The sequence below is a fragment of the Hippopotamus amphibius genome, chromosome 14, assembly GCF_030028045.1.
Source record: "Hippopotamus amphibius kiboko isolate mHipAmp2 chromosome 14, mHipAmp2.hap2, whole genome shotgun sequence".
In the NCBI taxonomy this organism is placed as follows: domain Eukaryota; kingdom Metazoa; phylum Chordata; class Mammalia; order Artiodactyla; family Hippopotamidae; genus Hippopotamus; species Hippopotamus amphibius.
Window position 1 is genome coordinate 70,972,508 of NC_080199.1, and position 16,656 is coordinate 70,989,163.

General features: G+C 41.3%; 1 protein-coding gene across 5 annotated transcripts in view; it reads left to right on the forward strand.

Annotated features, from left to right (window-relative positions):
- The window catches only part of STARD13 (StAR related lipid transfer domain containing 13), a 225,327-nt gene that overhangs the window by 128,677 nt on the left and 79,994 nt on the right, over positions 1–16,656 (forward strand). Inside the window, exon 1 of one of the 5 annotated variants that reach the window (XM_057707141.1) lies at positions 14,281–14,392. The exons of the other annotated variants lie outside the window; for them this stretch is intronic. The gene's annotated coding sequence lies outside the window, so the exon portion shown is untranslated. Of the gene's footprint in view, positions 1–14,280; positions 14,393–16,656 lie in introns of those variants that run through there. 5 annotated transcript variants of the gene reach the window in all.

The window sequence follows — 16,656 nt, forward strand, 5'->3', positions numbered from 1 at the left end:
TATTGTGGGTCAGGCCCAATTCAGGCTATGGAGATACATGAATAACCAAAACAGGAAAACAAAGTTTCTTGCCCTCATGGAGTTTGTTGTCTAGTGGGCAAGACATACAAGGAACAACATAAATAAACAATGTTTATTTTAGTGACAAATGACAAGGAGAATGAATACAACAGGGCGAGGTGATGTGAACGTCAGCAAAAGGGGTAACATTTTGTGAAAAGGTGGCTGGGGAAGGCCTCTTGAAGAAGTGTCTTCAATGAAGACACGAAGGAAGGAGAGTGAAAGAGGGTATCTGTGGATTCCGGGGCAAGAGCATGTCAAACGGAGGAAACAGACAAAGGCAGAGGCTCTGGTGCAGGTGAGCCTGGGGTGCTTAAGAGTTGACAGTCTAGTTGAGCCAGTGTTGGGCAGAAGAAGGAGGAGAGTAAAGGGGAGATAGTTCAATAAAAGCATCCTTCTGTGACTGGTGGATTTGATTAATAAGGAAGAGGTCAAAGATGACTTGGGGGAGCGGTAGTGTGGGTTTACACCAAATGACTCAGGTCCAAATATTTGGTGTTAAGACAGCTTTGTAGGATGGTCTTGATGACCTCACCAAAGGAAGAGGTGAAATCAGCCAGGAGTGAGTAAATAGCATGGGATGAGGGCTGGGAATTGGTAATCCGGGGCAAAGTCGTGGACTAGCTGCTGAGAGGGGTAGGAAAAGAACCTTACTAGGTGTGAGTATGAGGATCGGTGAACAGGGTTTTTAGCTTAACTGTGGCTTGTTTATCTGTTTGGCAAACATATATTAGCATTTACTGTGTGAGCAGCGCTGTATTGAATGCTGAACATACGACGTGTGCTCACTGACAGAGAGGAAAGAGAATATTTCTAAGTATATAAAATTTGTTCCTTTAGCAGATTGGAGAGAATGAGATAGCATTAATATTTAACTTCTCACAACAAGCCCACTCACGATACAAACAAATTTTGTTGGGCTGATTCTTAAGAGGTCCATATTAAAGAAACAAAACACTTTCTCTCCCCCTCTTCTATAGAGTTGATTCAATTAGAACCACAGAGCTGTATTTTTCAATATCAGCACCTCCTAAGTCTGTTTGTAAAACTGAGTTTCCAACCAGGGTGCTCTGAGGTGCATCTCATGGGATGTGCTCTGAATGGGTTTAGGTCTGCTAAAGTTCCTAATCCCCCCAGTCCTTGGGCTGTCTGAGCAGGGCCTGGGGTAGCCAAAGGTCCCAACTGATAACCTTGGGCCCCCAGCAGCCTGGTCATTTGTCCCACTTGCAGCACAAATGCAGCATGGGCCATGTTGTGAAAAAAATGTTGGGAAGCGTGCAGTCGGAGACGGCCCTACAACATGCCTGCTCTATACTCACGTTCCCTAGCACAGTGGCCGCACATTCTTTTGAATGTACATGCTTATCAATAACAAGATTTTGAGCAGTATTTCCAATATAGCTATCTGTATTTTCTGCATTTTGGGTGTTTTTTGTATGTTTGGTTTAGGTTTGGGTTTTTTTGGCCTTGCCTCTCAGCCTGCGGGATCTTAGTTCCCAGACCAGGCACTGAACTTGGGGCACGGCAGTGTAAGCACAGAGTCCAAACCACTGGACCACCAGGGAGCTCCCTGTATTTTGTAAGTTATATACATGTTCCACTACCACTAACTGTCTTAAGTCATAAAGACCAAAGTTCATCAACATTTACATACATCTTCATTTCAAACAATCTGCCAGACAATTTTAATGATTCCAGCTGACTTCTTGTCTGATCTGAACATATTTTCGTTGTGCTTACCTTGTAGATGTGGTTGCTATAGTCCCAGTACTGGAGGTAGGGAAATTTCAGCTTTGTCACCTTCTTGTTGACTACTTGTGCTGGTAATTAATGTCATCTTCTCTTCATGGTTCCTCTGCAAGAATCTTTTTAAGTCACGTCTCCGTTTTGTGAGGGTTAGTTTGGTTAAAAGTAAGCAATGTATGCCACATGTTTTCTCAATCAGGTACGTATGTGCTGCGGTACATCATTACATATGGCAGGACTGAAAATGTGCATGTACATATGATGACCAGTGGGCCCCCCCCATACTCTTTGACCCCCACCCTCCCTCAGAAACCACTAGCAGGCTTGCAGCATAAGTGAGTATCAAATCCTGCTGTTGAATCCTGGCATAACAATTTATTTCTTAAAATATCTAAAAATACTTAAATAAAACATTTAAAATAAACGCAAATAGGAATTCCTGATATATTCATCTGTGTCCTATTTTGGAGACCATTTCCCTTGTGCCCTATAAATATTCTTGCCTCTCTCCTTAACCTAATGACACAAGCTATTAGTTATTATTATGTGCTGCTCATCTGACAGCCACAGTATAGATATCATCTCAGTTCATCCTCACAGCCATCCTTTGAGGCAGGACTATTATCTCCATTTTACAGATGAAAACACGGAGGTTCAGGTCCATTAATTTGTCCAAGATGCATTGCTTGTTGTAAGAAATGGACAGATTTGAAACATTAGATCTTTCCAGTCTTAATTACTGCCTTCCTTCTCTTAGGGTTGGGGTAATTTGCAGTCTTGTGTCTAGAGTACTTAGTCCTAAAACAATAATGAATTTGGAGTTCTCAAGACACTCTTTGGGATAATACTGGTGTGGGTGCTATATGTCTGTTTCTCACCTTAAATTCTAACACCATTATTCCTGGTTTGTATCCATGCCACGAATCTAGTTGCTATAGCATCCTTCATGTTAGGAAAATATTTGTCAGCTCCAGGTGGCTGGAACACCAGGAAGGCTTGCTGATAGTTCAGTGAATAGGGATAATGATTCGGCAAGTTATGGGGTAGTAAGCTGAGAGAAAAACAAAGTCTCCAGGGACTCTGATGAAGTAAGCCAAGGATTTTCACACTGTATTTCCACTGCTAAACAACTTCAACTTTAGTTAGCCGGGTTAGAGAGAGAGGCTAAGTCTGCAAAGACGAAGTTGGAGGCTACTGAAATAGCATTCCTTCCCGTGGGTTCATATATTGCCTTCAAATAAAATGTGTTGTCCCAGTAAAATTAAGTTACCCTACCCAAAGTGGTGGCAGGATTAGGCATTTTCATGGTTGGTCATTGATTTAAATCATCTCCTTACTAGCAATTTATTCTCCTTGAACATGATTATATCCAGAGAATGTTCTCTTCCAGTAAGAAGGGAAGAACAAAGGAAAATAAATAAAACACAGTTTACTCGAATCTCATAAAAGTTCTTGCACAAGAAGTGAAGAAGCATGGGAAAATGTGAGTTCTTTTATAAAAACAAGTTTTTCCTTGAAGTCACTACAAAATTGCAGTTCACATAACATATTGGTATGTGTATATGTTTTTACAAGAGGGGGCTGTGTCACCAGAAAAATGTGACTCAAAGTCTCTATGGTAGCTATGGTCATTTTTTTAAATGACTAACAGCATATATAATCTTCTTTTTAAAAAGCAGTTTATCATTCATTTCTCATTTTTTAAAAAAATCCATTTTCACTTTCTCCAAAGAAGCCCATATCTGAGAGTTGAGAACCATTTTTCTTTCCATCTTAATTCTTATCTATTTTGAATTTGTCCTATATTCTGCCCCAAACTAACAAAACATTATAGGTTTGAAAAGTTTTCTACTAACAAACATACAAACTGTAATTTATAGTAAAACAGTTTCATTCTGTGTTAAATCTTTAACGTGATGTTTAAGCACTTCTGAACCTAAAACAAATGCTGTTTCACCTATGTTATGCATTCTTAACATAAAAGAATCTACATTTACAAGATACATAAATCAGGGGGTTTTTGCATGTTAAGATTCAGTTAAAACACTTTTTTTTTTTACAGTGAAAAAGTTAGTCTCCTTAGTAAACTGGACTTCATAACAGAGTATTTCCAAAATGAAATATTAACTAGCCCGCCATATTTAAATTAAGATTTATTTACAAAAACTCATTCAACACACAGTTTTAAGGTAATACTTAACATTGTTTTTTAACAGTCTTAACTGTTTTTAAAAGTGAAATATATTTGTGGCTCAAAAGTCATCAAATTTTAATTTATTTATCAGATTATTAGGCAGGGGCAGTGTTCATTTACCTCATTTTTTTGGCTTTTCTGCTGAGTTGAGTCTATTGAATACTGTATAAATCCAGATTGAGTCAAGAAGGGCCAGGAAGAACTTCTTTCTGGGCCCTTGCTTCTACCTAGGAAGAATTCTTCCTTTCTTTTTCCCCATATAAGCGAAAATAAACTCTAACAATCCTTGAGGTCTCTGGGATAATTCTGGAGTAGTTACTAATTGAAAAAAAACAATATGAAAGCCTCAGCTTTAAAGAAACTTTTTTTGCTTCAACTCTGAGAGGGAAAAATGCATAATCCTATCACACCTAGTTATCAGTGCTATTAGAGATTCTGACTGGCTTGATAATCACCATGGAGCTGCAGAGTACTTAGCTGGTAGATAACTAAATTTAATTAACAGTCCAGATTGTCAGATAAACCTCCTCATTTATTTTACAGCTCTGTGTACTTTCTCTGTCCTGCCTCCCAAGTTAGGGTCTTCTTTTTGGTTTTCTTGTTTGCCCACTGCAAGTTCCTGCCTGGCAAGAACACTGCAGCAGGACCACTTAGAGCAGCCTGGCACCCTGAAAAGGTGGAAGGCTTCAGGCTCAGAGGGTTCTGGGTTTGAATCCCGACAACTGTCATTGGCTACATGCAAGCTTTCCTATGGCTCATCCCCAAAATGGTGATGGTAATCTCTGTCTCTGAAAGTCAGGATGGTGTGAGATCACACCCCAAAAAAAACCTGCTTCTGTGCTTTCTCTGGGTGTGTGCGCTGTAAAAATGCTGCCATTATGATGCCCTCGTTGTTTCTGCTTCTCACCTTTTCCTAAGCTCCTAGAGACTGCACTCTGCCGGGAACCCTAGTGTTGCCACCAAGAACCTTCCACAGGGAGTCAAGACCTTTAGGAAAATAGTGCATGGTGCATCAACTTTTCTCCTCCTTCTTATCACTGACAACCCTCACATTCATCAGTTTAAGTGCTGCCACCTCTTCTTCCTCTCCTCAGTTTCTCTGTTGCAGGAGTAACATACGTATTTCATGGCTGATTAAGGTATAATAAACACATGGGGAAATTATGGAGGAAATTCTTTTCTTTCCTTTGGTTGCTTTTTTTATTTATAATTTAAACCCTACCTTTTTTCAAAAGGATTTGGAAGAGCTTTGCTGTTTGTATCACGTATTCCCATTTAGTTATGAGTGAGGACTAGAACTGGAGCAGAACCTGTGATTTGCCTTATAGCATCCCCACTGAGTGGCCTTGACACCTTATTTAACCTCTCTGAGCATTAGTTTCTTCCAGCGTAAGATACAGATGATCGTAGCACTTTAGAGCTTGTTGTGAGGATTAAATGAGCCGTTGTATGTGAGACATAATGCATTGAGCATCAATGCCTGGTACACAATATCAACAATAATAATGCAGACACCTTCCAGCAGAATATTGGAGTGGCACAAGGGAGAATTAAAACAAGAATCGAATGGATGTTGTGGGCCTTCTAAACCTTCCTCATGCAATTTATAGCAGGGAGAACAGTCGTGAATACGCGTTTTAAAACCGTAATATGCTAGTGACAATATTTATTTCACAGAAGACAAATTCCAGCAACAAGCGTGCATGATTCTGATGGGCAAGTTAAGGAACAACGGAAGCAGAGTTACCAGCATACTGTGTTAGCCTCCGAGAAGCTGATTCCCTGTTTAGTAAATACTCCAATTATGGCAAATGTTCACCTCCAAACTACAAAATGCCTAAACCCTTCACAGCCTCTGAAATTTTTTTTTCCTTTTTTGGCATTTCCAACAATAACTAATTGGTAACTTGCCAAAACAATGTTTACCACAGCACTATGTGTCAGGTGTGGTGGGAACTGCTGAAGAGTAGAGAGACTCCAGTTCACAGATTCCTGGGACTGCACTTCACAGAAAGCAGTTCAGGGTCCTGTGCACCAAGGGCCAGACTGGCTGGCTGATTTGCAGGCTGAGTGCAGTCAAAGATCATTTCCCCAGACATTTTAATAACTGTCTTATAATAACTGACAGCCTTTAAAAATGCACTTTTATTCATCTCCCTACAGTTAGAATCCTGTCTGTCTTCTTGTCTTTTTTAGAACTGGGTTAAGAAACAGAGAGAGATCAGAAGTGGTACATTTAAGAATAAAATTGAAAAAAAGGAACCCGTTGGAGTTAATGTCTGGGACAAAGATGCAGCAGCTGAGGCTGTGGTTTCTCAGGATGCTTGTCTTGCTGTGTCAGAGACCACAGTATGAAATCATACAGACCATTTGGAGTACAGCTCATCAACAATGCTTTCCTAGCAACAGAGTGTTAGACCAGCCTTAACTTTCCTACAAGGTTTATATGGGTTTTCTTGGATTCGGTTACCGTGGGTGTGGCTATGGTCTACAATCATGTGGCCAGAACATAGGTACTGTTTATCCTCTCTGGAGTCCTGTGCGATTGTTCCGAAGAGGCATTGATTTCAGACATTATCAGCATAACATTTCTCGTGACAAATCATAGCATTTTACAGCACTGAAAGAGACCTCATTTTATTGGTGAGAAGATTGGATCAGAGAGGTTAAAGGGTTGTGCCCAAGGTCACACAGCTAGCTGGTCACTTTGATCATTTTATTTGGCATCTCTTGACTCCTTTGGAGCAAAAAATTGTTCCATAAAAGTCTTTGATTTCTATAGGCGCTCTCTCTCTTTCTCCCCCTAATTTTCTGAATATAAACGTTTAAAAAAATTTTAAGGAAACTTTCATAAACCCGCTGGAAACAACAATAGATGGACTATGACTAAGCAAACAGCTTTTTAAAATTAAATTCAAGGGCTTCAGAGTTACTTGGCTTACCATCTAGTACCATCTAACAATCAGCTGTGGGCCAATCCTCAAAGCTTTCCAAAGAAAAATACGTATATGGTTGAAAATCATGTACACAGTTGTTTTGTTTTTTTAAACATGGCTTCATTTTAGTAACTATTTATGTTGTAAGTTATTAAAATAAATATACCTTGTAAATTGCAAAATTCCAAAGTCTTTTTGAGTATAATAATGCTTGGAGTAACACTGTTTGTTTGTTTGTTTGTTTTGAATGCTTGAATTTTTTTAAAAGAGTATGTCATTTATATTGAGCACACTGAGAAACTAGTGCAATATTCCAACTGCGTCCTCTATTTTTGGTCTATCACGGTGGTGGTGCTAAGAGCCACAGGCTTAAAAACATTTAGGGTTTTGCTTTCATGTCTATCTCTTTAAAATATTCGTTAAATAAAATAAGTTCAGGTCAAAATGAAGCCCAAGCAGGCATTCCTTAGCCACAATGAACTTTAGCCAAATATTTACTCATAGGTTAATGTGAACTTACTGGGTGATCACAGGGTACCTAGTACAGGGAAAAGATTGTTTTATCCCGGAGGGGATTGGGAAGCTAAATTTTAAAATAATGTACATCTAGAGTTGGATTTGGCATCATCATTTTGCAGTAGTATTTAAAGTGATTTCGAGTGGGTTGAAGTGAGCCTTAAGGTGGTCATTTTAGTCGATGATGGTCATTGAACACCTGCTCGAAATCCAGAATGCCTAGGACAGAGCAAAGACAGGGAACAAAGGGTACAGGGAACAAAGGGTACAGAGAACCCTGCTGTAGATGGGAGGGGAACTGAGCCAAGCAAAAACAAAGATAGAAAGATAAAATTGAGAACGGTGTCAACATTCCTGACTTGAGTAATAGCTATGAACTGGGCACTCTCCATAATAAGAGCGCCAATATGTAGCAGGGAAGACGGACAGCAGATTCTCTTGTCAGAAGGAGGCTTGTATCCACAGCCAGGTAATGAAATACCAGTGTCCTGGAGCCCTAGCGCTAGACTGGCCGTCCAGGTACCAGCCAGATGACTGTGTCTATTTGCGTGATTTGAAAGGATGGCTTATAGCTGGAGTTCCTTCCTTTCTTCCTTCCACCCTTCCTTCTTTCCTCCCTCCTTCCCTTGCTTCTTTTTTACAACTATAAATCGGTTATATCTACCCAGTAAATACTAGTGTCAAAAGTTAAAGCCAGGGCTTCCTAGGTGGCGCAGTGGTTAAAAATCTGCCTACCAATGCAGAGGACATGGGTTCGATCCCTGCTCCAGGAAGATCCCACATGCCACGGAGCAACTAAGCCCGTGTGCCAAAAAAAAAAAAAGTTAAAGCCACTTTGGAGATTCCAACCACATTATAAATGTACCTGCTATCACCTCTTGTGAATATGCTAGAGGTGTATATTTGGCATCTCCCGGACAGGCCCTCAGCATCTGTCCTAGTATCTAGTCACAGTTAGTCTAAAAAGGAAACACCAAATGTCGCTTCATAGTCTTAAACCTAGAAATCCAGTTAGCCTGAAAATAAATACAGATATGTAAGGGACTTGTGGGTTTTGTTATTAAGGCAAAGTATCTTACAATGTGTCACTTTCACGGACTCATGGACTAGTCTGATGAGGGCAAGAAGCTTCTTTATGGAGATAACATGGAGCCAGGAAACTTCTCACAGTCAGCATCCCCTCATTAAAGTCTGGATAACTCAAAACTGCTCTTTAAATGCATTTGATTCTCCAAAGCTGATGAGCAGTGAAATAAATCTGTTCAGTCAACTGACATTGGGTTTATTTTCAGAGGTGGGGGGTAGGTCAAGGAGAAGGGACCGAATTGAATCCTTTTCAAAAGAAACTATTTCACAATCTATCTTAGCGTGTGGTGTGTATTGAAAGTTGGATGCTTTCCATGAAAACAAAAATAGACATAAAAGACAAAAGAGTTTTTGAGTAATATTTAGAGTGACTTTGATTACGTGCATGTAGGAGCAAAGCATCCCCAGAAATTTTTCTCAGAATTAACTTTTTGTGTGCATTTTGATTTCTCATGTGTATACCCTATGACTCATTCAACATTCATTATTCCATAAACACTGGCCAGATACCTGGTCTTTTCCAGTCGTAAGGGGATACTCTTTTCCAGTCATGGGGGATTCGATGTCAAATAAGGCAGAGGTTCCTGTCCTCAAAGCGTTACAAAATCACCCAACTAAAAGTATGTTTCCCGTTCACATTGAGGACATGACACTCTGCTCCAGACATAGGCCAACCGAAGCTCTCCTAACTCAACATGAAGCTTCCGAGGTCTCCTGGGCACTGACACATCCCCTGGTGGATGGAGAAGGACAGGCTGGTAGATCTCATGGCAGGTCCACCCATGTGCCTTTGCCCAGACCTCCTTCACATGGCCTACCTCCAAGCGAAGCTGGGAATCAGAGTCCACCCATGTGTTTGTTAAACATTTAGCTTATCTCCACCATAATATTATTTTTTAATTCTTAACTTAAAAAAATTTATCATAGTAAAAATATCGTTTTAATAAAAAACTGACCTAGAAAGCCAAGATGCATGTACTACATCCAATTTATGAATATTAGTGACAAATAAGAAGGCTAGTCTCAATACAATAGATGCCCACCCAACCACTTATTTTTAAGTAGGTCTCAGATTTGCCCCATCAGACTTTTCATAAAAGTGAGATTGATGAATTTGCTTTTTATTTCTTTTACCCTCCATCCTTCTGAAGCTGCTAATAAGTAGTGGAAAGGTGAAGAGTGGAATCAGGATCCAGGAGATAAATCACGCAGTAAAAAATGTACAGCTCAGGAAATTATTGTGATGATAACCTTTATCTCCTTAAAAAACAAGAGTCCGCAGCGCTCCGCAGCTCAAACGCAGACAGGGTGGAGAGAGACTCCCCTGCCTTCTTCCTGCCTTCCAGGCAGCCCTCTCCCTCCCAGGCCTTCTCACTGCATCCCCCTTCACCCCTGTTCTCCACACCCCCCCATCCCCACCGCCACCCCCAGTTTGAGGCAGTCACAGAAGGGGAAGTTCAGCCACAAGTGTAAAGGACAGGAAGTGACTCATGGTTCCCCCAGGGGTCAGGTGAGTGGGTAGTGAGGGAAGACTGGGAGAGAGAATTCCAGACTAGAAAAGTAGTCCAGATGGGAGAGTGACCAGGACTGGAATTTCAGGAATGACAATGACATCAGCATTAGGGATACTCCTCCAGTTTCCCAGACGAGCATCTCAGAGCACTGCTGTGAATTGTTTCCCATCTATTTTCACAACATGATTGGAAACAAGGAGGTATCAGTATGAAGCCTAAAAAGAATGATTGTAAATCCTTGGAGCAGAGTTCCATAGGATGTTTCTGGCAGAATTTATTGGTAATTCAGTGCTGTCTGGGTTTTGCTAATAGAAACCATTATGCCAAAGAGAATTTTAAAACCTAGAATTCAGTAAACCTAAACAGTGGGATTTGGTTTTGTTTTCGTTTTCGTTTTGTTGTTGTTTGGGGACTATTGGCTTCAAATTTGCTAATACCATTATAGTGTTATAAAATAAGTGACATTATGAAATATGTAATAAACAATATAATATTTAGACTCTAAATAGAAACCACACTTGACAGAGAGAAGAAGCATAGAATTTAAAGCAGTTATGAACATGAGTCCGTTAGTACCTACAGGATACATAAGGGTACTTTTTGTACCAAGAAGGAGAAAGTCTTTTAGAAGCATCATCTTTGCTACTTGTAGTCGACTGTGGAATGTTTTTAAACTGTATTTATATTCTTTAAGGGCATGTAAAAAAAAATTTGGAGGTTTCAAACAAAAGATTAACCATTGGAATTGTAATTCTTGAGCTCTTCCTTGATGAGTAGAGAGTTCTGTTTGCAACTAAAAGATTCTGTTGATAATGTGAGTAAGTGGAACACACTCCACCTTCAATTTTAGTTCTGCTTAGGGGTTTGATTCATGAGAAAGTGTGTGGTTCTTCCTGTTCCAAACGCAATCCTGTCTCCCTGTGACTTTACTTTGAGGCTGTGATGCAAATCCATGGTGTTCCTTTTTTAATGTGAATGAAAACAGTGGGGAAAGGAAGGGTGGAGGTTTGGAATCTTTGCTGATGCTTCACAGGTCACCGAGGAGCAGTGAGGTTCTTCCTCACTGTCAGTGGCTGGAAACATGAGGGAGAACCATCATTTACTCCTCGCTCCAAATTTCTTTGAGCCTCTGTGCTGGAAGCTTCCTCAGTTTGTAACGCCAGGGTTAATCAAGCCCCTTTGGGGTGCCGGGCACTGTGCTGGCACAGGATATGCAAAGACTGTGCCTGTGGAGAGAAACAGAAAAGCAGAATAAACCAAAAATCGCAGTGCTGGGGCAAGGGCTGGGCCAGGGGTACACAGAGGGTGCCAGGGAGAGACCTGTGTGGCAGGAAGCGGGTGGTCAGGAAGGTCTTGGCAGAGAAGGTAAAACTGGAGCTGAGAATTAAAGAAATAGAGGGGGGAGGAAAGATAAGGATTAGCTAGTTAGATTAAGTGGGAGAGAGTCATTCTCGACTTAGGAAAAGTACCTACAGGGAGCAGAGGACGAGAGTGGCGCGAGGTGGCAGCTTTAAGGAGCTGGGAGTTAGTACTGCTGGCATCCAGGGCACATGCCCCGTTGAGATGCAGAAGGACACGCCAGGGACCCACGCTGAGCTCAAGAATCCTATACTGTCCTTGAAAGTTTGCATTTTACTTTGGAAGAATTTCAGAGTCCTGAAGGATTTTAAGCAGCAGAGTAAGTGGTCAAATTTGGGTTCTATCTCTGAAGTTATCTTTGAAGGATGTTGGTTGGTTTCCTGAATAAAATGCACAAATTGCCTTCAGAACATGAGCCCTTCTGCTATTTTATAGAAATATATGTAAGAAGGTCTTTGTTTTCAAGCCAGCATCTTACGTTGCTGAGCAGAGATTCTACCTCCATCCTGTGATTTACACTCAACCAGCCGTCAGCTGTCCACTGCCTGTGTGTCTCTCAGTTTGTTCTCTCAGACCTCTGGGTCCAGCACTGTCATCCTTTCTCTAATGGAGTTGGAATTTGCCCAAACCCCACATTTTCTAGTGTTCAGGGAAGCTGTTATTAAAAAAAATAATGATAAATCTAATGATAACTCATCTCTCTAAAAGTGAAATTTCTTTTAAATTTACATCTAAGTCCCTTCATCCGACCAGAATGTCCACGATGGTACACCTTGGAGCATCAGTTTTCTTAAAATTTGAGGGAAAGCTTTTTGTAGTAAAACTAGGGTGGGCATGTTTTATTTGTCCTCAATTTGGGTGGAAATGTGAAATAAATTCATGGAGGACATCTGTTTATTTTCTTCTACCATTTGAGTACAACAGTGGGGAAATGTGAAAAGTACTCATTTCAGTGGATAATAATAGCTCCAACTTTTAAGTGCCTGCTCTTTGTCAATTTACGTAATTCATTTTGTCCAACAAACGTAAACACAAAGTGAAGTCCAAAGCCTTGTGCCAGGCACCAGAATTGCAGCGGTACACAAAATACCCTTCCTTGTTCTGGAGTTTCTCTCACGTCCTTCCATCTGCTCTGAAGTGTAGGCATAACATTAGGCACATTTTCCGGATGAGGAAACTGAGACTTTGAGACATAATGAGGTTTGTTCAGGGACCTCTGCAGTAAGCCCATACTCTATGCTGCTCTCCACGGCTGCACTCTGGGGGGATGGAGGGGGGGAGGGTTGATCTCAACTTGCTGTCTTCTTTCCCATATCTGTTCCTTCCTTTACTTTATTAAAGAGTTTCATTTATTTCCCCCAGGTTGCTCTCCTGTCTCTAGAAATGAACAAGGGCCAGCAATCATCAGCATCAGCATCAATCATCAAACGTGCCCGTGGTTGAGCTTGTGTTCTTGTTAGTTAGTAACAGTAGCCACGACAGCCACAACCACCACAAACCTGTGTTGAGTCCCTATGTTAGCAAATTCACTGTGCTCAGACTGTAAGTCTACTAAGAGATGGAAGTCATGGTTCCATGTAATAGGTCAAATAACAGTTCAAGATGGCCAGGGATCATGGAAGGGTATAGACTGTAAGTGTTAGAAGGGCTTAGGGAAGGCTTCCTGGAGGAGGTGTCCAACAAGCTACATTTTCAAGGAAGGAGAACTTTAACTAAGAATAAAGGGGAGGGTCTTCTAGGCAGACCCCACTAAATCTAGTGCCCAGAAGAAGGCCACCCCAGTATGTCACACATTTTCCCTCTGCTCCTAAGAACCAAAATAGTCATGGCTGGATGGAGTTACGTTTCAAGAGAGGGGATTACTCTACTCCATTTCTCTACGCTAGTGTGGTTACGTTTCGAGAGAGGCGTTATTCTGCTCTGATTGAAGGACGCCCACGTCCCCAGGGGTGCCATCGTGGGCTGACTAGGTGATTCCCTTGGAGGAATGAATGGGGCAGCCTCAGGGGGTTGGGTGTCCTCCAAAGCACATCCAGGAGGTCTTCGGTGGTCCAGACTGAACTACGCTCAGATCTGCTCCTGAGGGGACCCAACCCTTTGTGCTCATCACCAGAACGACCCTGCTCCTCCCAGAGTCATCTAGATTAGAAGTGACTCTAGACCAAATCTGACTCGCCAATACTATTCCAGATCCACATCTGGAAGACCTCTAAGCTGCATGAGATTTCGTGTCATTGACTTGTTATTGATTAAGACTGGGGCTGGCACTCAGCCCATCCTCAGCTCCAGCAACAGTAGCCGCAGACTTCTCAAATGGAATAGAACAGGAAGGTATGAAAACCCAGCATGTGCCCCTCAGCCTCCTTCAGTCAAACCAGCAAAGGAGAAAGGAAGCAGGAGAGCTTTTTCAGGGTACCTTAGCCAAAGACCTTTGAGCAGCAGTATGTGGAGGTCCTTTGATGGGAATAAATAAAAGGAGCAGCAGTCCATTCTGGTTTGGGATGAATGCAGAGCAATGTTGGTGAAAGTTGGGTACCCAAGGGACACCTGGAACAGAAGCAGAGGTTCTCAGTTCCTCCACATTCAGCATATTTATTTAAGAATAAGCACACACTGGGTTCAAGCGCAAAAGTGAATCAGGCAGCCTCTGCCCTTGAGAAGCTTGTAGTCTAATGGGAAGACAGATATGTAACAAGAACATTTCAGTCTAGCCTCATAAGGACTATGATGTACAAAAGTCCAGAGAAGGACAAGCTAACCTGGGATCCAGGAAGTGATGTCTTAGCTGAATCTCGATAGAAGACAAATGAGAGTAAGTCCGGAGGAAAAGAAGTAGGAGGAATGGGACAGACAAAGGAGAAGAAACAGCCCAAGGGCAAGTGTGGGAAGTGAAACAGCGCCACGAGGCTGACAGATTCCCTGCCGTCCCAGCAACTGGGCCCAAAGTGGTCCATGAGCCCCTGGAAGTGGGCAGAGGCCAGGTGAAGGAGGGCGCTGTGGGCCAGGGTTATGGGCTGGTACTTTGTTCTTCAGGTAACAAGGCGGCATGAAGGAGTCCTAAGGAGAAATGGGGAAGGCAAGAACTGAAGCAGGGGCACCAGTTAGGAGTCTGTTGCGATAGTCTCGGGACACGGTGAGGCTCTAAACGAAGACAGAGAGAATGGAGGTGGGCAGATAGGAGTTGAAGAAATACACTTAAGAGGGAGACTAAGCAGGTCTTGGCGTTGAGTTTGTGAGAATGTGAGGAATTCAGGAGAGGGGAGGAGTCTAGGAAGACGGAGTCTAGGAAGACCGCCAGCTGTCAGACTCTGAGAACTAGACTCAGTTTACTCACTGGTTTAACCAGCTGCTTCTCATCTAACTGTGTGTCATCTGAGGCAGTGTTCTCTACACTGCGGCTCGTGAAGGCAGCTAATGGGTATACCCAGCAATTTTTAGTAGAAGAGAACAGAACAGGACAGAAAATGTCACGTGGTATTGCAGACGTATAAAGTGTAATTATTGATTTGTGAAACTGATCCCCGAGAAATGCACCTGGGATGTTTCTAATAGCGGGAATGACCTTGACAGGAAGCCTAGCTGGGAGACTCATGACCTCTTGAGGCCAGTGACCTTGGGCTCCACATTAACCCTCAACTTCTCCCAGTTATTAATCCACAGGAAGCTCATATCCCTTGCTCAAGATTTACTTATTTGTTCTTTTTTTTTTTTTAACATGGAAAAATAATCTTGTGACAGCATTTCCCTTAATGAAGGCTACGTGTCTGATACAGATTTCTTTCCCAGGGCTCTGGTGTGTTTGGTATGTTTACATATATCTTTGCCCTTGAGATCCTCGCATGATTGCTAATATTTTACTTATTAACTGGTAAGCACCTCATAAACTATATAATCACAAGACTGTCTTCCCCAATCTGGTGTTCATATCCTGAATGTAGCAGCTGGTGGAGGCTCCTACTACCATTTTCAAAGTGTCACATTTCATTTATGATTCTCATTACATCTTGTTGAACAGCATTCTATTGTGCAAAGCATGGCTTCCTGCAATACAACATTATTTAACAGAAAGAGTCTAACGAAATCTTCTGTAGAATGAAAAAATGAATTGCCTGTTGGATTCTTGTCCGAAGAAGAATCTGTGTGAGGGGGATGGGTGGTATTTGGCCCCAAGGTCCTCCTGTAGGCATGCTGAAATTAAAATACCCAAGGTCATGAAGGTAATGAGGGGTGGAGTCAGTGCTCCTTGCCACTGTAAGCCACGTACCTCTTACATCCAATTAGTCTGCATATGCCCTCAAATAAAGGAACATTTTCTAAACAAATTGGCAGCCTCTTTTAAAAAAGTTAATTCATAAAGCTGAGTATGCATATTCAACAAGAAAAGAAACTTGTTTTATTTAAGTAACAGGTATGCCATTAGTTAAAAGCAAAAGGAAATCAGAACATATCTTCGTTTTGAACTCCTGTTTAAAGCAATAACATTAACCCTGCACAAAAACAAAACTGTTTTCTTCTAAAGAGATGCATTCTTGGTGAATTTGCTGGGTTTAGAATGTGGGTCACATTTTGCTCTTGATTAGTTAAAAGATTTTAGGTGTCACATAGATTCCAAATATTCGTCTAATTGTTAAAACAGGATGGGGAGTTTTTCTTTATTTTGTCTAGTTTGTTTTGTTTTGTTTTTTAAGTGTAACCTTGAAACTGCAGCAACACCCTTTAGAAAATGCTAATTACATAAAGTTTTGAAATTCATCTTGGAAATTATGTAAATACATATGCAGGAGGTCAAAGACAAGCAGAACAGCTGTTACATAAAATCTCCACTTTCCAAATACCAAAGAGGAAGAGGTGGGAACATGGTCCAGGATCTAACCTCAACTTTGAACTTCCTGACTAGTGTTAGTTTAAGACATCCCTGTAGCATCATTTAAACATAGTTCTGGTGTATGAATAAACTTCCACTTGGAATTTCCTTTCTGAAGTCTGCTGAGAATATATATCAAAACCATATGAGATGTGTTTTAATCCAGAATGTAAAATAATATGAGACATATCAACCCAGAAGTGCTCCCTGAAACACATTTACCATGATGCACATTCTGGCAAAATTCTTTATGTAGAATGAAAACCTCCAGAGAACTGGATTTATTATTTTTAACCTGTGATTATGGAAGCCTAAACTGATAAAAGAAGATGCTTTTTTAAGTAATAGCAGTAGGAATGTTATTCAGCCAAGTAGAATGTT